Source organism: Mastomys coucha, unplaced genomic scaffold (genome assembly GCF_008632895.1).
Source record: "Mastomys coucha isolate ucsf_1 unplaced genomic scaffold, UCSF_Mcou_1 pScaffold21, whole genome shotgun sequence".
In the NCBI taxonomy this organism is placed as follows: Eukaryota; Metazoa; Chordata; class Mammalia; order Rodentia; family Muridae; genus Mastomys; species Mastomys coucha.
In genome coordinates this window covers 136,919,139-136,941,242 of record NW_022196904.1, presented here as the reverse complement: position 1 = coordinate 136,941,242, position 22,104 = coordinate 136,919,139, and the positions used below count along the sequence as shown (strand labels likewise).

At 47.7% G+C, this 22,104-nt stretch overlaps 1 protein-coding gene across 10 annotated transcripts in view; it reads right to left on the bottom strand.

The window, feature by feature from the left end:
* LOC116103393 (ERC protein 2-like) overlaps positions 1-22,104 on the bottom strand; it is a 39,373-nt gene that overhangs the window by 1,168 nt on the left and 16,101 nt on the right. For 4 of the 10 annotated variants that reach the window (XM_031389306.1, XM_031389308.1, XM_031389305.1 and 1 more), the window contains one exon: positions 16,219-16,337. The exons of 2 other annotated variants lie outside the window; for them this stretch is intronic. The gene's annotated coding sequence lies outside the window, so the exon portion shown is untranslated. Of the gene's footprint in view, positions 1-10,609; positions 10,738-16,218; positions 16,338-16,498; positions 16,634-22,104 lie in introns of all 10 variants that reach the window. 4 more of the 10 variants (XM_031389303.1, XM_031389302.1, XM_031389304.1 and 1 more) reach the window with 3 other exon arrangements.

The window sequence follows — 22,104 nt, the reverse complement described above, 5'->3', positions numbered from 1 at the left end:
CCTTTTTTTTTTCCCTTCATGCAGAGAAGTTCATTAAAACAATTGCTGTTTCTTGCCAAACCTTTTCCCTTCTCAGTTACCTGGGTTTATGTCAAGACAAGAAAGACTCTGACCTAAGCTAGGGCGCAGAGACAAACACCTTTAATCCCTGCACTCAGGAGACAGAGGGGCAGATAGATCTCTTAGTTTGAGGCTAGCCTGGTCTACAGAGTGAGTTGTAGGCCAGCCAGGGGTACACAGACCCTGCCCTGTCCTGAGCTTGGAAATGTAAAACATCCCATAATTTCTTAAACAGTGGATGAGAAGCTGAAGGTCAGTCTTGTATACTCAATGAATTGTATGGTGATGTGCCATCCAGTCTCAAAAGAACAACAAAAAAGAACTTTCCCCAACTAGATGAAATGGAGCAGCTAGGCCTCAGGTTGTAGCGTCTGCTGACCCCAGTGCGGCCTACTCTGCTCTAGAGGATGGGAGGAGGGGTCCTTCCCTGGGATTTCTTCATCTGCCTGATGCTCAGGCGTCCCACTGAGGGCCTCCATGGGCTCAAGGCCTTCAGCCCTTGATAACACTTGGGGCACTTATTCTCTTTCCAGAACCTTGCAGGGGTTGGGCCAACGGGAAGGGAGCCACACCCAGAGGTGGGACCCAGTCAGATCCCAGGGCTGACCACACACACAGTAGGTGTTGGGCCCTGGCACACTATGGAAGCACTTTCCACAGATGACCACACCTGATTCTCCAGCCAACCTCAAGCAGAGCCTGTCATTGTCCTCAAGCCCAGTAAAGGGGAGAAAGGGAGCCTCACAATTAGGGGTAGGGTCACATTAGCATCATCTAGCCCGATCTGGTTTGTGCCCAGAAGCCCCTGCATACTGCCAGCAGAGAACTACACATGACACACTTTAGGCAAAGTTCAATATGTTAGTGAGGTGATGTGGACTCCCCACTAAAAATGTCAATGCAGTTTTAAAAGTGTGGTCTTAGCTGGACATAGTGGCACACACCCATAATCCTGACACTTGGAGGCTGAGGCAGGAGGATTCAGAATTGGAGGCCAGTCTGGGTAGCAGGATTAGTGGGAGAGAGCAGGGCCCGAAACTCCGTCCTTTGATATAAAGGAGGCCACTGCTTCCAGGTCTAAGGGCCAGTCCTAAGCTGGCAGAGCCGGATGAGATGCTGGTGAACAGAGAATGGGAAAAAAAGACTGCAAAGTATGGCCCAGTTGGAAGGCTGCGCCTGGCTCTTAGAAAGCAAACCATCAAACAAAGCAAGATGGGGAAGTGTCGCTGCCACAGGTGTCAAGGCCTCCTTCCACTCCCTGCTGGTCCCCAAGGTCAGTGGGTAGCATTGAAAGAGCAGGCCCAGTCCCCTCCCACTGCCTGTGAGACTCAGGCAAAGTCTCAGTTTCCTCATCTATAAAATGTGTGGGTCCTAAGCTGGAAAGCCCCTTTGTGTTCTGAAGAGTCTGAGGCCTCACCTCAGGATCCCTCTGAAGCAGTGCCCTGACAAACTACAGTGGAGATAAGGTTGCCTGAAGCTGCTGACAGCCCGCTGAGGAGAGGACGGCCAGGGGAAAGTTGGGTTACTCGGACAAGGGAAGTTCCTTTTTAAAAAAATTATTGCTTTGTTTTACAAGACAAGAGTTTCTTTTGTATAGCCTGGTAATCCTGGAAGCAGCTCTGTAGACCAGGCTGGCCTCCAACTTACAGAGATATGCCTGTCTCTGCCTCCTGAGTGCTGGGATTAAAGGGATGTGTCACAAGCACTCATTACCACCCTGGCTTGTTTTGTTTTGAGACACAGTCTATGTATCCTTGGTTGGTCTGCAACTCTATGTAGACCAGGCTAGCCTCAGACTCAGAGATCTGACTACCTCTGCTTCCCAAATGCTGGGACTAACGTTGTGTGCCACCACTCCTATATTTTTATTATATTTTATCTACTTTGTATGTATGTGTGTGTGTGTATGTGTGTGTGTGTGTGTGTGTGTGTGTGTGTGTGTGTGTATGCATGTTTGTGCACAGGAAGTACACAGAGGACTCAGGATAACTTTCAGGAGCCAGCCATTCCTTTCTACCATGCTATAGGTCCCGGGCATCAAACAGGTATTCAGACTTGGTGATGGAAACCTTTACCCACTGAGTCATCATGCCAGCTCAGTGTGGCCCTTCTTGCCACATTGCATGCACATTGCATACACACATGCATGCATCACAGTGCACCCCTGAGATCAGAGGACACCTTGCAAAAGCCAGTTCCAGTTCGCTCTTCCCATTGTATTCGTCCTTTCTTTTTTTTTCTTTTAAAGATTTATTTATTTATTATATGTAAGTACATTTTAGCTGTCTCCAGACACTCCACAAGAAGGTGTCAGATCTCATTATGGATGGTTGTGAACCACTATGTGGTTGCTGGGATTTGAACTCAAGACCTTCAGAAGAGCAGTCGGTGCTCTTAACCACTGAACCATCTCTCCAGCCCCCTGTATTTGTCCTTTCTTCAGCTGGTTCCTACCATAGAGCCTGGGCCAGCGAGATACCAGGGATAGAGGAGTGCTGAAGAACTTAAGAGCCTTCCCAGCCCTGACATGGCCTGACCATGGGAGGGAGGAAAGGTGCCCTTATAGGGCTGCTGGCTGAGAAAGCCTGGGAGCCATTGTCAGGAATCATACAAGGTCTCAATCCTGATTTCAGGCAGGGCATAAAGAAGGCAATGTGTTCCCCAAGGCTCGTTCATGCACAGTTCCATGCGACTGAGTAAAAGTATTGTGGCCATTACTTCTAGGTCTAATGGCCATTCCTAAAAAAGCAGAGCTGGAAGGAATGCTGGTGAATGGGCAGAATGAAAAGCAAACAGTAGAAAGCGTGGATCAGCTGGGAGGCTGTGCCTGGCTCTGTGTTTGGGGTGGTGAAGGCCTGGCTTACTGTGGGAAGGGGCTTCCATGATTCATCCTCTGGGTCCACTCCCCCAGGTGACAGCAGACACCTAACCTAAGCTGTCCCACTCTCATGTCCAAAACCAGCAGGCTTTTCCCACTTCTAGCAGACCCGCCCTCTGGGACTGGATTCTGTCTGGACACCTGCTCTCCTGCCCAGGCTTTCAGGCAGGAAGGGCCTCGCTGGCTCTTCTGAGCCATCAATGTACTGCATACCACCTTATGTACCCTGCCCCCTTCTGCAGCGCCCCTTGGGGACACCAGGCTGGGCAAGAAAGGGGTCCATAACAGAAGAAGAGCCAGAGGATTGATTGAGTCGAGAATGGAGATACGGGTTGGGGACAGTAGATATGATACATACTGGATCTCCCTTGAACCAGTGGAATGAGTCAACCTGGAGAGGTACCTGAGTTCAATTCCTGGACAAATACAATGGAAGGAACTGGCCCTTGCAAGGTGACCTCTGACCTCCATGTGTACTCTGTGATGTATGCATGTGTGCATGTGTGCAGAGATAAATAAATAAATAAATAAATGTAATTCTAAAAAATTCTTCCTAGCTTTCTTTGGGTCCTAGTGTTTGTTAGCCAGTTTCCTCCTAATTTACAAAGTTAGACGAATGTGTGCTAGTTGTCCTTCTCCTCTCTTCCTTCTTTATCTCAATACACATAATTTTCCATACAGTATTTTTGGACTGTAGTGGACTTGGTACCTGAAACCATGAAAAGTCAGTCCCTAGATGGAGCAGTTTCTATAAAATGGCTGCATTTATTCCTACCCAAATCAAACTTTTAAAATACAATGAGACCTTGTCTCAAAACATCAACCAGAATCTTCCAGGTGATCAGAATTGTGAATGGCAGCGACCTGGTCACTATGCCGCCTTCGCCAATCCACACCAGTTTCACTTTCAACAGCAGACTTGAGGGAAAGCTGAGAGTGGACAGGACCCCTTCCCATCTCTCCCCCAACCCCTATTGTCAACAGAGAAGAAATCCAAGCAACAGCTGCCCACAGTGGCCAGCAGGTGAGTGTCACTGTGTCCAGGCTGCTGCAAGATGCTGAGTGTCATCACAACAGTGGAAACCATTGTGAGACTGAGACATTCACGTGAAGACCAAAACAAGAGGAGTTCCTGCGTCACCAACAGAAGCTGTGTGTCCCGTGCTGTGAACTCAAACATAGCACAAACAGTACGTAATCACTACTTCCATTTATTGAGCTCCTACTATTCACGGGGCTTGCGGGATGCTGGGGTTTGTCTCTGACATCATCTCTAATCCCTACAACAACCTGCAGAGGTAGCTATTATTGTGGCTATTTTTAGACAAAGGAGGGAGGCTCAGGGAGATGAACCATCTTGCTCTAGGTCGCACTCGTGCATGAGCACAATCTGAGCTGGATCTGCCACTCTCCAAAGTTTAGCCGTTGTCTCTAGAACTTTGCTGTTTCCTGCTGATGGATCTGTGGCCGCCGAGTGCTATACCAAGTGTGGTGCAGACGCCTTGGGGGCCCAAAGGGGAGTAAGACTATCCCCCCCACCAGAAGTCCACTTCTCTTGGGAGAAACATCTCAGGCTATGCACAACACAAGGGACGGGCTCACCTGTGGTGAGCAGAAAGACAGCAGGTGTGCCAGAGGCCCAGGGCATGTATCCAGTCAGTCCCCCATGACCACTGGCCTCAAGCAGAGGCCTCTCAAGCCTCTCCGTGTCACTCCATGTGGACACTGCTCTCCTCAGGTGCCTCTGTTACACCTGGCATCTTACTGAGCTCTCCTACCCTGAGGAGTTATTAAAGGCAGGCCTACCAAGATTAAGAAAACAGCCCAGGTTGCCAAGCAGAATGTGTGTGCTCTCTCTAGAGCACAGGTTTCCCTGGAGGGAAAAGCCAAAGACATGGAAGGGAGAGGAAGGTATCAGGTGCAACAGCGCTGCTACTTGGTCTACACCTCTAGGACAGGAGAGGATGGCGGAAAGAAACTGCTTGGGAGGTGCAGAGTAGGTCAGAATGTTCCAAAGCTGTATTAGAGCCCTGGTGAACTCCCAGCATCCACCCCCAACATACCCTGACCTCCTCCCTACAGTCCCACTTTTCCACAGTGTTAGAAACTCACTCACTTCCTCCGTTCTGCCAGTCTAGCCGGCTGGAGCCCAGCCCTCTTCCTGCCTCCTCCGCTCCTTGGGGGGACTCTAGGTAACTGGCTTAGGCGCCTCCCCCTCCCCACGCGCATCAGCATCAGCGGATGAGTCCGATGAGGGATGAGTCGCTGGAAGAGACCAGGAGAACTGGAAAGACTTGAGTCCCTTCTGCCAGCGGCACAAACAATCTGCCAGCGGTAATAACAGAGCAAGGGATTGGGCCCACCTGGGACTTAGGGAAGAAGAGAGCAGGCTGGCCACCCCAGCCTGTGCAAGCACAACCCTGCCACTTAGGGCCTTGCCCAGAAACAAGAGGGACCTGCACACGTGGGGTCCCTGTTTCATTTCCATGAAAATATAATAAATACCCCTACACTTCTACCCTCCATGGGGGGAGTTCTAAGAGGTTCCTGTTAGAACCAGAACGTGTATAACTGGTGAGTGGGGTATAGACTATGACATCAACATGGATCTCCAGCATACACCTGTTTTTGGTTTTGTTTTTGTTTTTTGCTTTTGGTTTTTGAGACAGGGTTTCTCTGTGTAGCCCTGGCTGTCCTGGAACTCACTCTGTAGACCAGGCTGGCCTCAAACTCAGAAATCCGCCTGCTCTGCCTCCCAAGTGCTGGGATGAAAGGCGTGTGCCACCACAGCCCAGTTGTTTTTGTTTTTTAAGACGGAGTCTTAGTATGTAATCCTGGCTGGCCTAGAACCCCCAGAGACCTGCCTGCCTCTGCCTCTAAGTGCGTTGACACCAGGCATCTTTTTGATGTTGTTTGTGTTTCCTGGAGACCAGGATTAAATCAGGTCTGTGACACCTTATCAGATCCACCTGGTTATCAGGTAACTTTTGTGACTTAATATGACAAGTTCTTGGACAAAGCAAGATGACAAATGAATAAAATCCTCTAGTAATGGTCAGGGTGGGAAGACTTTGTACATAGTCATAAGAAAAATAAAATACACAGCACATACACACATACACACACACACACACACACACACACTAGCAAATAAACCACACATGGCAGGATTGTTATCCCAGCCTTGGAAGTAGAAGCAGGAGGATTAGAAATTCAAGGTCACCCTCAGCTATATAGTGGGTTTAACACCAGCTTGGGCTACATAAAAAATACCCTATCTCAAAAAATACAATTAATCAGTGATTAAAATAAAGAACACCAAAACTAAGTGTGGTGGGACAGGCCTTTAATACCAGAGCTCAGGAGACAGAGGGAAATGAGTCTGAGTCTGAGGTTAGCCTGGTCTACCCAGAAAGTTTTGAGCCTACCAAGGCTGCATAAATGAGACCCTACTTAGAAAGAAAGAGCCAGGCAGTGGTGGCACACACCTTTAATCCCAGCACTTGGGAGATAGAGGCACGTGGATTTCTGAGTTCAAGGCCAGCCAAGGCTACACAGAGAAACCCTGTCTTGAAAATCAAAAAAAAAAAAAAAAAAAAAAAAAAAAAAAAAAAAAAGGAAGGAAGAAAACCAGTAAATTAAGTAAGCTATTCATGAGATAGCTTCAAGTAAAGTTATATTTAAAAATTCACCTTCCTTCAGATTCAAAGAAGTAAAATCAGATTTTTTTTTTTGAAACCAAAACATTTGTTTTATGACTGATTGAAATCCTCAAGAGGAACTGGATGCTGCAGCAGCTGCCCTCTTGGGTTTCAGTGTTGTCCTTTCATGGAATCCATGTCTGAGTCTCTTAGACATGGACATCCACAGACAATCTTTAGGAGCATCATCTGCCCAGTCCTGGTAGTGTTTCGTCTTTTAGCCTTGGCACTCCAGTTCTACTTTCTCTTGCACTTGGCAGGGCAGCCACGTTCACTGTAAGTTGACTTCTGAAGGTACTAGCCCTTAAAGCCACGGTGGTGGCACAACATGTGTGTCTTACTAGGCTGTCCTAAGCCACCACCACTTCATCAAGGTTGGCTGAAGAAGCTCTGCTTCCCCAGTCTCTGCATCTGCAAACTGCAGTGAGAAGAGAGCAGGCTTGGGCGGATTAGCTAAATTTCATGGCTTTGGAGCTACAAAGGCCTAGACACATGTTACAAATGCCTAGTTGAATGTTACAACTAAAAGATATTCTATTTTTATTTAAGTCTGGCAAGAAAGACAAGCAAGCTGGTGAGGTCACATTTATGGGAGCAGCTGGGAGCATGGGGTATGTTGGCAGTGAGGGACGAATTTTTCCACATACAGTTCAAACAAATTCTTGGATCTCCAGCTCCAAAATAATATAAGAAGCTTACCCTGCCTGACAAGCTCAAAAGACAGTGATTGGCACCCTTTGAGGAAAGATTGTTAAAGCCCCTGATGAGACACGCTGACTAGCCATGTACTGGACGCAGAAGAAAACAAGACAAATTGCAAAGACTCGTGGCCTCCTTCCCCCATACTAGTTTACCGATGCTTTGGCAACATGCTTGGGGGCTGAGTTGGGTGGACCAAGGATGCCAAGGCTTGTCATCTAAGGAGCCTGGGAGAGGCTGGGCGGTGATTCCGGTTGGATGAGTCCCTACCCTGCACGAGCCAAGTAGGCATACTCGTGAATCATAAGCCCCTCTTGTTCAGAGCCGTTCACCGAGTTCTGACGGCTCACTCTCAGCTTTCACGGCATGGTCCTGAACAGCCTTCTAAAGTCCTGCTGACCTCAGACTGCCTAACTGAAATGGATTTGCCACAGCCAACTGGCTTTGCCTTAGCCACAACTAGAGACTCTTAACTGTGGCATTTTTAAATGAGAAGCATGAGTTGCAACTCAATTATCTTTTAACTTGGATTTGTTTATTTATTTATCTTTAGAATGTCTTCCTGTAGTTCCTCTGGGCTTTGAATGTGTGGCAAACCTCCCATCTCTGCCTCCTGAGTGCTCAGATTAGAAGCATGCGTTACCACACCTAGCATCAAACTTCCTTTTACCTTTGGCTCTTTCAGTGATGCCCCATCCACCTTTTCCTAGTTGGGAATTCTTTTAATCACTCCTCTCCTAGCTCCTCAGTTTCCCCTACCTCAAGTCCCCTCTCCCCTCTCTCTCTCCAGATCTGGCCCCCATGCTCTTCCTGCCACAGACACCTGAAACCCAGAGCCTTCTCATACCGGGTGTTCTGAGTTCAAGCACAGGGAACATCTTGTGCCGTAGGGTGAGGAGCTACCCACCCTTTTTGTCTGGGGCCACCAAAGCTGTTTACCCCCATTCCTCCCTCCATTTCCCAGTTCACCCAGTGAAGGTACGCGATTCTCCTAGTTTGCCTGCTAGATCCCCCTCACCTCTACTGCTCTCTCTCTCCTGTGGGAGTCCTGGATTTTATCTACCCCTGGCTGGTGCTGACATGCCCTAGACTGAGAGCAAGCTCTGTAGCAGGTGAGCTGAGCAGCACAGGGTACTCCTGTCGAAGGTGGAGACACCAGCCCTCTGCTTGGGTTCTTCTGGTTCAGCTGTTGCCTCTCTGTTCCAGGCAATCCTGTTTACCTCCACCACCACCCCCCCATATCCAATGGCGGGTGAAGACCTGGGCAGGATGGGAATTCTTCCTGTCTCTTTTGTGTCTTAGAACCCTACTCACTATGTTTTTTTTTTCTAATCCAAATCTCATTTCGAAATCTCCTGCCAGAGGGGTTTCCCAGCCAGCCCCTCCCAGTTTTGAATCAACCTGCTGATCACAGCACTTCTGAATGAGGAATAGAGATATTAGGTGGGATTGGCTTGGCACTGAGCCCCGAGGACACTCCTGTGTACAACACTCACCCTACTAGTAGCATCTAGACAGACAGCCTCATTCCCTACCTCCTGTTCTAAGGAGGAAAACCAGGTAGGTTCGGGCAAAGACCCAGGACTAGTTAGACAGCAGACAGCAGACAGCAACCTGGCCATATTCCTCCATCCATTCTTGGCCGGAGAGTGTCTCATGCTAATTGCACAAGGAAGAGTCACATGGGAAGACAGAGGAGGGGGAATGGGTCCTCTTCCTGGACCAGGGCCTAGCCAATCTATTCTTAACTACATCCCTGCCCAGCATCCTGGAAGTATAGATCTGTGAGTACTGCCCTAGCACACACAAGTCCCAGGGTCAATCCTCAGTACCACAAAATAAAAATAAGATGGAGTATATCTCTGCTATATATCTCTGCCTCTGCCTCCCAAGTGCTGGGATTAAAGGTGTGCGCCACCACTGCCCAGTGTGGTCTGTCTTTCATGTGCTGCCTGCCCTGTGGCTAAGGGCCTTGCTCATTCTCCACAGAGGTGACCCTGGGGGCAACTGGAGGGTTAGAGAATCTCCTCCTTATTGTGTTCTAGTCTCAGACTCCGTTTGGTCTCACTTCTTACTTGTTTGGTTATTTTGAAACAGAGTCTCAAAAAGTTCAGGCTGGCCTCGAACCTACTCTATAGCTGGAAATAACCTTTATCCTGCTCAGAGCTTATCTCTGTATCTGTTCCTCAAAGCACTGGCCCTTTTATGCAAAGAAAACCATGGTAGACAAAATGGACATCTGGCTGTCTTAGAGTTTCCTGTCCCCTCTCACCCAGGTGAACGCTGCTGACTGGGAAGTAAAGTTTCTTCTCTATTCCTGGAAATCACTGGCAGACACTTGAAGCCACGGCAAGCCTTGCTCCAGCACAGGCTATCACTGTACTTCACTTTGCCTGAGTCCTGAGTCCAAAGCATTCAACTGTCTGGCAGTGATCACTTCAGGGGAGAGAATTCTACCCACCCCCATGCATACGTATTTCCATGTACACATACCCCCCAAAGACAAGGGCCTGGCTTTCCAGAAGGAAAGACAAGTGTCCAAGTGAAAAAGTAGCATCCATTCTTGGCCGGAGAGTGTCTCATGCTAATTGCACAAGGAAGAGTCACATGGGAAGACAGAGGAGAGGGCATGGGTCCTCTTCCTGGACCAGGGCCTAGCCAATCTATTCTTAACTACATCCCTGCCCAGCATCCTGGAAGTATAGATCTGTGAGTACTGCTCTAGCACACACAAGCCCCAGGGTCAATCCTCAGTACCACAAAATAAAAATAAGCTGGAGCATATCTCTGCTATATATAAACTACCTAGCATGTGTGAGGCTCTAGTACCCCATAGAGTGAAAAACAAGCCAGGCATGGGGATACACATCTTTAATAAAGTCTACACTAGCACTGGGGAAGCAGAGGCAAGAAGACCCAAAATTCAAAGATATCCTCATCCAAATAGAGGTTTCTAGGCCAGAGAGGGATACATGACAATTTGTCTAAAACAAAAACAAAGCAAAATAAAAAACAAAAAAATTATAATTAGAGAGTAATAGAGGACACAGTGTGTTAATCTCTGGCTTCCGCACACACACAAAATTGAAGTAGACCCCTCCCCACTGAGGGTAGTATTAGAAGCCCAGAATGGTGTGTGTGTAGCTGGCTTGCTGGCTCCCCCATGACCAAGCACTTGGCTCCCATACCTTTGTCCATCTCCAGAGTGGCAACTCCCAATTTTTTTCTGTTTGGATTTTGTTTTTAAGGCAGGGTTGGACCAGTCAGATACCTCAGTATTTAGAGGTGCTTGCCGCCAAGCCTGAGGATCCAAGTTTGACATCAAGAGTCCACATATGGATCTTGCTGATGGTCCTCTGACTTCCACGTTCCTGCTGTGGCATTCACATGCCAGCATATCTACACAAACACACAGAGGTGAATAAATGTAGTAGAAAACAAGTTTAAAGATGGTGTCTCCTGCCAGGCGGTGGTGGCGCATGCCTTTAATCTCAGCACTTGGGAAGCAGAGGCAGGCAGATTTCTGAGTTTGAGGCTAGCCTGGTCTATAGAGTGAGTTCCAGGACAGCCAGAGCAACACAGAGAAACCCTGTCTCAAAAAAAAAAAAAAAAAAAGATGGTGTCTCCTGTAGTCCAGTCTAGCCTTAAACTCACTGTGCAGCTAGGGCAGGTACACATCCCACCTTACCCCTTACCCCCACCCCACCCCCTGGATGCTAGCTTTATAGTACTAGGTTCAGCTCACAATTTTTTCCCAAGAACGGTTTTGGCACCTAAAGGAATGCTGTATTCCCATGGTGTTGGTTTGATGAAATTACACAGTGACTCTTTTCCACTCCCTGGCTCCAGAATTTCTGTGGTCTTTCTGATATGCTCCAGCCTTCACTGCTTCCATCTACCTTCCCTCATCCACAGCCAGACTCCTCTCATCAGAGTGAGTTCTCTCAGACTCCTGGGAATCTCAGCATCTCCCAGGAACGTCTCCTCCCCACATCCATGTCTTGAAATGTCTTTGTCCTCAAGGCTCTGCTGTGAATGATCCACACAGGCAAGTGGCTCTTCTACACTTGAGCCAACATCTATCTCCTACAAAATCCAACTCCATGCTAGGCTGGTGACTCAGGCCTCAGTGCTCCTTAGAAGGCTGAGACAGGAGGATCACAAGTTCAAGCCTACCTGGACTACAAAGTGAAAGTGAGGCCACCCAGGGTAAATTGTTAATGCCCTGCCAAAAAAAGAAAGAGGTGGGCATTTGTGGCTCTCACCTTTATCCCACCACTGCAGAGGAGCAGAGCGCCAGCTCCAGGGTGAAAGATGGTTCAAGTGGTAGAAGTGCTTGCCACTGGGCCTGAAGACTGAGGTTCCCTACCTGCAACCAGCACAGTGACAGGAGAGAAGCGGCTCCCCAGTGCCTCTTGGTCTCTCTCTTTTTTCCTCTCTGTCTCTTTTTCTCTCTGTCTCCATGCTTTTTCTTTCTATGTCTCTCTGTCTCTGTCTCTGTCTGTCTCTGTCTCTGTCTCTCTCTCTCTCTCTCTCTCTCTCTCTCTCTCTCTCTCTCTCTCTCTCTCACACACACACACACACACAGAGCGGGGAGACAGGGACAGAGATTCAATTCAAGGTCATCTGCTCCGCGCTGAGTTTAGGCCAGCCTGCCTCAGGTAACAAGCTATGAGGCTGGAGAGATGGCTCAGTAGTTAAGAGTATTTGCTGTTCTTCCAGACAACCTGGGGTCAATTCCCAGCACCCACATGGTGGTTTACAAGTGTCTGTAACCCCAGTCTTAGAGAATGCAACTCCCTCTTCTGACTTCACCAGGCACCACCAGGCCTGCATGTGAGGCACAGACATCTGAGCAGGCGGAACACACATACACAGTGGTATCATGCTTCCATAGTGTGTCCAGTGTCCTAGAGTGAATCCAAGTACTGGCAGGAGAGAGAGTGTATGCATGTGTATAACTGGGGTGGCAGCTCTTGGGGGTCAGTAGTTAAAAGACTGTATTACACTGCTGTTGAGTGGACCTGAGTCAGTTCCTAGCCCCTGTATTTGGCAACTCACAACCACCCGAAGCTCCAAGGCTGGGGAATGGGGAGGCTCCAGCTTCCACAATACACGCATTCGCATGTTCGTATCCAAACAAACACCTAAAAATTAATGTATATATTAACATATGTGTGTGTATGTATGTAATATATATGTACACAAATATATTAATATATATATTTGGTTTTTCAAGACAGGGTTTCTCTGCGTAGCCCTGGCTGTCCTGGAACTCACTCTGTAGACCAGGCTGGCCTCGAACTCAGAAATCTGCCTGCCTCTGCCTCCCAAGTGCTGGGATTAAAGGCGTGTGCCACTACTGCCAGGCTAAAAATTAAAATATTTTTAAGTGCAGCTCCTTTACTAACCATGAGGTACTCAGATGAAGGAGACATTTGACAGGCCTTACATGTTACAAGCTGAATGGAGGGCCATTGTCCAAAGAGAGCTAGTACAGAGATGGCAGTCCAGGCACCAGGGCCTCTGCCCATGTGCCTGTCTGTGCTGTTGGTCCTGAAGCCTCGCCCACAAAGCCCAGTGCTACAGAGTCCAAGCTTGTGGATGCCTTCATGTTCCTGGCTGTCTCAGAAAGTGGAACTTGTGCCTCACTAAGGTGCCAGGTGAAGAGGTTAACCATTTCCCTGATGCCTCTCCCTTTGAAAACATCTCATAAAGGTGTATCAGAGGAAACAGGTTTCTGATCCCACCTATTATTAGCTCATGAGACAGGGTGGGAGCTCCTTTACCTCAGAGATGATGAAAAGCAAAAGCGGCAGAAGTCTTTTGCCTTTTAAGATAAGGCTGTTGATGTCAAGTCAGGAAAAACCAACTCCGAGAACAGAGCATTTGCAATGACTGGGTAGCATGTCTTACTTGTCTTGGGCACCATCCCCAGGCCACTAGACAGTGGGGATTGTGAGCAGACCTAGGTATGATGTTGAGCCCGCTACACCCTGCTTGAAGTGATCCACAGGACATTATGATTGCTAACATCTTTTTTAAAAAGATTTTATTTATATGAGTACACTGTCTCTGTCTTCAGACACACCAGAAGAGGGCATCAGACTCCATTACAGGTGGTTGTGAGACACCATGTGGTTGCTGGGAATTGAACTCAGGACTTCTGGAAGAGCAGTCAGAGCTCTTAACTGCTGAGCCACCTCTCCAGAAGTTGCTAACTTCTATGTAGTCTTGAAAATATCCAAGGAAGGGAAGGAAGGAGGGAGGGAGGGAGAGAAGAAGAGAGAAGAAGGAGGAGGGAGGAAAGGGGCAAAAGTCTTCTCATTTTCTCAAATTATAAGGGAGCGAGGGCTGGGCACTCATGCTCATGCTTTGTAAGCCCAGCACAGGGATGTTAAGGCAAGGACTGCCTAGAGTCTCAGGCCATGTGATGCAGCTCAGTGGGCAAGGTGCTTCTACCCTAGCACACAATGCACTGGGTTTGATCCCAGCTTCATCAATCTGTACATGAGGGTTCATGCCTAGAATCTCAGTGCTTGACGGGTAGAGTCAGGAAGATCAGAGGCTGAGGGTGAGCGAGCCCTTGCTACGAAGTGAGTTTGATGCCAGCCTGGACAACTTAAGACTCCACAGAAAGGAAGGAAATAAAGAAGAGAGAAAGGAAGATTAAAAGAGAGGGTCAAGAGAAAGGGAGGAGAGGGAAAGAAAGAGGGAGGGAAGGCTGAGGGATGGATACACATGCCTAGAGTCTCAGTGCTTGGGCGGCTGAGCCAGGAAAATCACCAAGACTGAAGAACAGCCTGACTATGTAGTGAATTTAAGGCCAACTTGAGTTACAGAGGAAGACTCTAAACACATAAATAACATTATATAAATATACATACTAATTACGTTATATTTATTACATAATACAAATAAATAAATAAATATAAGGCTCCACAGGGAAAGGCACTTGTTGCTAAGACTGATGCCCAGAGTTCTGTCCCTGGGACCCACATGGCAGAATAAAAGAACTGCCCCTGGCAATAGTCCTCTGGCCTCCACATCTGTGCTGTAGCCCACAACTACACACCCACATCCTCACACACAGTTAATTGGTTTAGAAAACCAGAAGGAATGGGTGAGCCAGCCACCTGTTACTGTAAAGGCAAGGACGGAATACAAATAAAGCCCTGTTCCTGGCTCCACAGCCAAAGACAACATGAAATTGTGTGTGTTGTGTGTGGGGGTGGGCACATGTGTGTGTATGTGTATGTGTGAATGTGAATGTGTGTGTGTGTGTGTGTGTGTGTGTGTGTGTGTGTGTAGGGTAGGGTTCAACCCTCAACTCTAGCAGTCTCTTACAGTTCAGACAGATGTCAAGCTGAACTTGAACCACTCCCCCATCCTGTGGCCCAAAAGATACCAAGCCAGAAGTCACTCCGCCCTGTCTTCTATGAACTGTAAATAACAGAGACGCTCACTGGAGTAATTAGAAGAAACTGCTGGCCAAGAGCTCTGAGAAGAGTTAGGTGTGGCTTGAAGCACTCTGTGTATTTTTGCTAAGCCAAACATGTAGCCAGTCAAAAATACGAGTCGTTTAATGAGCTTATAAACTTGGAGTGACTCTTCACGTCTCACAGTGAGGTCTGGGGTTCAAGCATCTCAACATCAAAGTGCCTACCGCGTGGCACTCGGCCCTAGCCACTTCCTCCAGCCTGTACTGGCTTCTCCCTCGGCTAACTCTTCTGCCCAGTTAGCTGACTTGCCCAATTGAACCTCCAGTGTTTGTGAGGGAGAACATGACACTAGTTAAGGAGTTGTCTGCTGGGGCCTTAGCCTTCCCTTTCCTCCCTCCTTAACCTGACCAAGAGTCTCACACAGCACTGGCACCCTGCCAACCCACTACCCTCTCCCTTGAGAAGAGTATGCCCAGGTTGGGCTCATCAGCTCCCCCTGCTTCTCTGATCCCGAGTTCAGAGAGCTCTAGTTTAAGCCATTGTGTTGTTCATTCTTAGCCTTTCCTATCCACAGTGTTTCTAAGTGGTAAGAGCTGAATAGAAGTGTACAGCATCTTGCTGACAGGGTAAGTCTAGGCCAGGAAACACCCCATAGCAACTGCTCCACACGTGACTTGAGTTTGTCACAGCCTCTGGGGCTCCTCTCTTGCATTTTTGTCCCCAGACCTAAAATCTGGGTCTGCTTCTCTACCACCCTCTACTTCTGATCCATGCTAACCTGGAAGCCCGGACAGAAGGATCCTCCAGCGGAATACTTCATTTACTCTTTCCAGAGCCCCAGGACAGTGCTGCTACTGTTCAGAGCTATGGGTGACCTTGCTGTCCCACACCATACAACTATCTACTAATTAAACACTCAGGCAACATTATAATCAGGTCAGCTACATGTACTGATTTGAGACTTTGGCTCCATTCCTTTGTCCCCAGGATTTGAGCATCGAGAGGGAATGTCTCAATGGTCCAACAGTCCAATTTCTCACACCCCAAGTGGACTCCTTAGCCTGCCTAAACCCACCCTGATAGTCCAGGACTTGTGGCATCTGCCCCAATAATAGTGAAAGGAGAGAATGGATTCCTGCATGTTTTCCTCTGCCAACACACACACACACACACACACACACACACACACACACAATTATTTGATAAAGAGAAGTCCTAATCTTATATGTACTAGATTTTAGAAAACCATCAGGGCATGCTAAGAATTCCTGACACAAAAGTTCCTCAGCCCCACCCCTAAACCAGTTGAATCACATTTGTCCCTTCTGCAAGATGGCATGACTCCATGAGACAGGCAACTAGGATCTGTGTTTCCTCCTCCCAGCAACAGCCTAGAGGTGACAGCCCCTGCAGGAGAGAGTGCCACCTCAACCCCTACCTTTGCTTCAGAGGAAGGCCTCAGGAAAGGGTGCTCTGTGATGTAAGAGCCCAGGTGCAAGTGTGGAAGGGTGTCAGGAGAGCGCCTGTCGAGCAGGTCTGGTCTGGAAGTCTTAGGAACTAAAGGACAGAAGAGAAACAATTGAAATCCAGACTAGAACGTCTACTGCCTTCCTTCCAACTTACCCCCATAGCATATGCCTTTTGAATATGTGTCACTCACACCACCACATACCCTTCCCCCATCCTTTCTCAGTTAGAGCAGAGCACCAGGCTCTCACCTGTTCCATCTTAGGTCAGATGGATTAATGGGTGCATTGTTCTGCTTGTAGACATCAAATACACGTAAAGACCACTACAGGTGCTGTCTCTCAGCGTGCTGGGTCCACAGTCCACGTTGGCTTCTGGCATCTGTCCTTATTTAGGGGAGGGACTGTTTGGTTATTTTTTTTTTTTCAAAATAGAATTGCATGTAGCCCAAGCTGATCTCAAACTCCCTATGTAGCCAAGGATGGCCTCAAACTCCTAATCTAATTGTCTCCATCTCTCTGGAGCTGAGATTACACACATACAATTTACCACAAGCAACCCCCTTGACCCCAAAAGGGGTCAACTAGATTAGGAGGGCCTTGAGTTTTGTTCCAGACTTGCCACTGGTAACAGGTGCTAAGACTTTATCCTCTCCCCTTACCCAGTGCTGCCACTGAGTGCCCTGCACATGAGCAAGCCCAGCATGGGCCAACAGTAAAGTTGATTTCTGTAACAGTGTCCTTCAGAGCTTGCTTGCCTCAGCAGCACTCTCTCCAGACGGGTCCCCACCACACACAGCTCCTTTCCTTCTCATTCTCATCTTTGATTTTTCTTTTATTGCCAAATAAAATGTTTGCCACCTCAACAACAAAAAGGAAGACTGATTTCTACCCTGATACATCAAAAATCCTTTAAGGTTTCATAAACACAAAGGTCTGGGGTCATAAGGGAATAAATGGAATCAGATGTACCCCAGTTGGCTGTGGGCACTCTGGGGACCCCGCCTCTGCTGGCCTGTTTTTGCCGGGCCAGTCCGAAGGAGAAAAGGCCTGTGGTGGTTTCTGACTGGTCTCTTAGATGCCCACAGTTTTAGAATTGACAGCTGATAGGTGATCTAACAAAGACCGTTGTGTCTTCTGTCTGAGAAACAGAGACTGTCCCAGAAATCAGAGGGCCCCTAGTTGTGCACAGGACAGCTCTGAGAAAAGGCCACTTTGCCACCTGCAGATCACCACAAAGGTCTTCATGCTGTCTCCTTTCTGTCTCTCTGTCTCTGTCTGTCTCTGTCTGTCTCTGTCTCTCTGTCTCTCTCTCTCTCCTTCTCTCTCTCTCCCCCAGCAGGCATTGAAACAGTTAAATACTTTCCACTCTCATGCTCATCAGCTCCCTCACTTAGGAGACCCATTAGCAGGGAATGAATATTCCTCTACATCTGCTAGCTCTGCACAGGCGGAATGTCTTATGGACTTGTATCAAACTGGCTCTTTCAGGATTAAAAAGTAATTATTCCAAAAGATGGCTTTATGGTTAAAATTAAACTAGCTGAAATCTATTAGAACCTGAACTTTGGACAAATGCCAAAGAGGGCGCTATGGGCATCTTTTGAGAAAGGGGAGCAACTCACTAGAAAGAAGAAATCTTAAGCAAATGAGCATATTAAAAAAAAAAATAGGGAAAATGCTGAAACCTGTTCCACCACCCTCCCTCAGTTAGAGGCACTTCTAACATTAGGAAAGCGAAACCAGCTGTGGGTGGGGTGCACCTGCTGCCAGGTCATCCTGCCTGAAGAAACCCAAGATTGTGCCTACATGAGAGACGTGCAGCCATGGCACAGAGGCAACAACCAGCTGGCAATCTGTGTGGCTCCGCGTCTGGGGATCGGGCACAGGGACTGGATGAGGCAGCTCCATGTGTCTGTGGTCACTGGCTCACTGTTTGAAGTGACTTCAGTGACTTGCCCTGGTTTGTTACTCTACAGTTTGATTAAGGAACAAGCAGCTAGGAAAACATAAGAGGGCACTACTGTGCAAGAAAAAGCCCCAGGGCGCTGAAAGCTTGCTGGGTCAGGAGTACTGGAATCCCAGTGGGTGTGGTGGGGTAGGGACCAGAGTAAGGCACCTGGTAGAGCCAAGACGATTCCGCAGCGCCCTCTGCTGGTCGACTGCGACCACGCCTGCGGCAGGACTGATGTGGGGTTGACCCTGAGCGTCTGCAGTTTTCCTTCTCAGCCTGCCCTCTGCTGGACAAAAGCACTTAATACCCTCACCAGGCCTTAAAGTGGTGTTAGGCAAAAATCTGACCTGGGCAGGGAGTACTGGAGGTGGGAGGCATCACTTCCACATCTATAAAATGGTAATGGTGGTTACACTACAGGCCCCAGTTTATGTCAGGAGCTGTTCTCCAGTAGCAAATGAAAATGCTCTTTTACTTGTGACTTTCTGCTTCCACCTCACAGTTCCTTGGAAGATCTTTCTCCCAAGTGTCCCTGAAAAGAAACCAGTCACACCCTATAAGAATTTCAGTTGTCTTATTCATAATCTAACCTCCATCTCTTCCATACTGGGGTTTGGGCCTAGGGCTAGCAAATGTTAGGTGAGCTAAACCCCCAACTTTCTTTTTCTCTTCGAGACAGGCAGATCTGGAACTCATCCTATATCAGTCTCCTAGGTAGCTGGGCTTACAGCCTGCATCACCATGCCAGGCCACAAGTATTTATTGTCTTAAAAATTTTTTTTCCGCGGATTTCTGAGTTTGAGGCCAGCCTGGTCTACAGAGTGAGTTCCAGGACAGCCAGGGCTATACAGAGAAACCCTGTCTTGAAAAAAAAAATGTTTTTCCTAGTGGCTGGACAGATGAACCATCAGTTAAGAACCCTTGTTGCGGGGCTGGCGAGATGGCTCAGTGGGTAAGCACTGACTGCTCTTCCAAAGGTCCTGAGTTCCGATCCTAGCAACCACATGATGGCTCATGGCCATCTGTACAGCTACAGTGTACTCATACACATAAAATAAATAAATAAATCTAAAAAAGATAAAACAACAACAACAACAAAAAAGAACACTTGTTGCTCTTGCAGAGAACCCAGGTTCCATTCCCAGAACCCACAAGGTGGCTCACGACCATCTGTAACTCCTCCAAAACATCAGATGCCCTCTTCTGGCTCCATAGGCATTAGGCACTCACATAGCACACAGACAAACATGGAAGTAAAGGACTCATACACATAAAATAAAATAAATCTGAAGTATAAAATAAATTGCATTACATTATTTCTCTATACATGTGGGGAAGGGAAGGTGTGTGGGGCTCGTGGACTCTCTGGTGTGGCTCTATAGGAATCAGCCGTCTTTCCACTGTGAGGGTTTCAGGAACAAAGCATTTTACCTCCTGAGCCATTTTACTGGCTTTCATGAGTATTTAACACAATTTTCTTCTTTCTCTCTCTCCTTCCTTCCTCGTACCTTTCCCAGGGTTTCAAATATCCAGGCTGACCTTGCTATGTGGCCAAATATGACTTTAAACCTCTCATGCTCCTGGCCCACTTCCTAAATGCTGGGATTAGAGTGCTCTACCACACCTAGTTTACAAGGGCGGGAATCAAACCAAGTGCTTCACATTTGCTGGGCAAACACTGTCAGCTGAGCTACATCCCCAGCCCCCAAACATCCTTTTCTTACAAGTGTCCAACAGAAATTATTCTGCTGTCGATTATATGCTCAGTGTATAAAACTCCTACTAGCCTCTCTGTTTCCTGGATAAACAGATATTGCTGTCCCCTTGGCACACACACCACCTACCACAGTACCCAGGGTGTACCTGTATGTAGGTGCTTGGTAAACACCTGCTGAATCAACGCATGGATGAATCATAGGAACTGGTATACAACGGCCGGAAATGGAAATACCAAAGTCAGACAGCTTGGGCAGAGGGACTCTATTTCGGGAGAGGTGACACAGTGACATGTTTCCAATTTCTGCACTTGAAAGGCTGAAGCAGGTACAACTCTGTGAGGTCAGCCTGGTCTACATGATGAGTTCTAGGCTGGCCTCCGTTTCACAAAGCATAAATCTCAGCACCCTGGGGAGCTGTGGAGATGGCTCAGCTCTAATCGAACAAGCCTGAGAGCCTGGATTCAGTCTCTGGTTCCTGGCATCCACAGCAGAAGGGGAGAACTGACTCCTAAAAGTGAGTATCCGACTTCCACATGCACATTCACAGGCTGTGGCACACATCATGTGCCCTCACGCCCACACATGTAGACATACACACTAATAATACATTTTAATATGGGGCTGGCAGGCATCTTCGAGGCTGAGCACCTGAGGTTCAGTCTCAGAACAAACAACAAACACAGGCAGGAGGCTCTCATTTTGAACTAGAGTTTGAAACACATTCTGAACCCGCGAGGTGCTGGTTTCACAACATTGCAAATGCACTACATGCCACTAGACTGTAACTTTAAAATGCTAATTATATGTTATATGAAATCCCATCTCAATGATAAAAAATGAAAGGATAGGATTGTAATGTAATAATTATGATTCTTGATCATAATTAGAAATCCTTGAGGAAGTCAGCCTGGAGAACATGGCTCTCATACAGCCTCGTGGTTTACATGCAAGCCACATGTGCACATGTGAGATAGATGACACCATGATAATCCCAGTGGGCCTAGACACACACCCTGAACTGCCTCACACGAGCCGCCCGCTGCTCCCACTTCTTTCTGTCTTCTCCATGTCAAATCATCAGAAAGATCTTCCTGGGCTGGAGAGATGGCTCAGCAGTTAAGAGCACTGACTGCTCTTCCAGAGGTCCTGAGTTCAATTCCCAGCAACCACATGGTGGCTCACAACCATCTGTAATGGGATCCAGTGCCCTCTTCTGAGACAGTGACAGAGTACTCATATAAATAAAATAAATAATTAAAAAGAAAAGATCTTCCTAAGAACAATCTTCCTCCCCAGGTCATCTGCCTTTAGGCTGCTTGGGTTTTTTGTTTGTTTGTTTGTTTGTTTTTTAGATTGCTTTGTTTTGTTTTGTTTTTTAAGGCATAGCCTCTTTATGTAGCCTTGGCTGTCCTATCGCTGCTTGACTTGTAGACCAGCCTGGCCTCAAACTCACAAACATTTGCCTGCCTCTGTCTCCTAAGTGCTAGGACTTAAAATGCATTGACATTAATTTTTTTTCTTTTATATGTGTGGGTATCTGTCTGCCCTGTCTGTGTGCATCATGTGTGCCTAATGTACAAGGAGACACGAAGAGGGCACTGGACCCCTGGAACTGGAACTGCAACAGTTGTGAGCCACCATATGGGTGCTGGGAACCAAACCCTAGCCCTCAGCATAAGCAGCGAGTGCTCCGGGGTTGGTTTGGTTTGGTTTGTTTTTCAAGATATTCTCTGTGTAGCCCTGACTGTCCTGAACTCACTCTGTAGACCAGGCTGTCCTTGAACTCAGAGATCTGCCTGCCTGTTTTTAAACACTGTGTCAGCTCCCCAGCCTGATGTTGCCCACAATGATTTAAGCAGAATTCGCTGTTTGTCCATTTGGTTATAGTTTTATGAGCATCCTAACATGTCCAGTGGTGCCAGATAACATAGGATGAATCCTTGTTAAATACATGGATAAGGAGAGCTTTGCCATGGACTTGCCAAGACCTTGGGGGAGCCTGTATTTTTGATGACACACCCCCAATACAAAATTTACCTGAGATTAAAAAATAAATAGCAGCAACAACAAAAGCACCAACACAAAAGCCAGGCAGTGATGTCCCACACCTTTAGTCCCAGCACTGCAGAGGCAGAGGCAGAGGCAGAGGCAGAGGCAGAGGCAGAGGCAGAGGCAGAGGCAGAGGC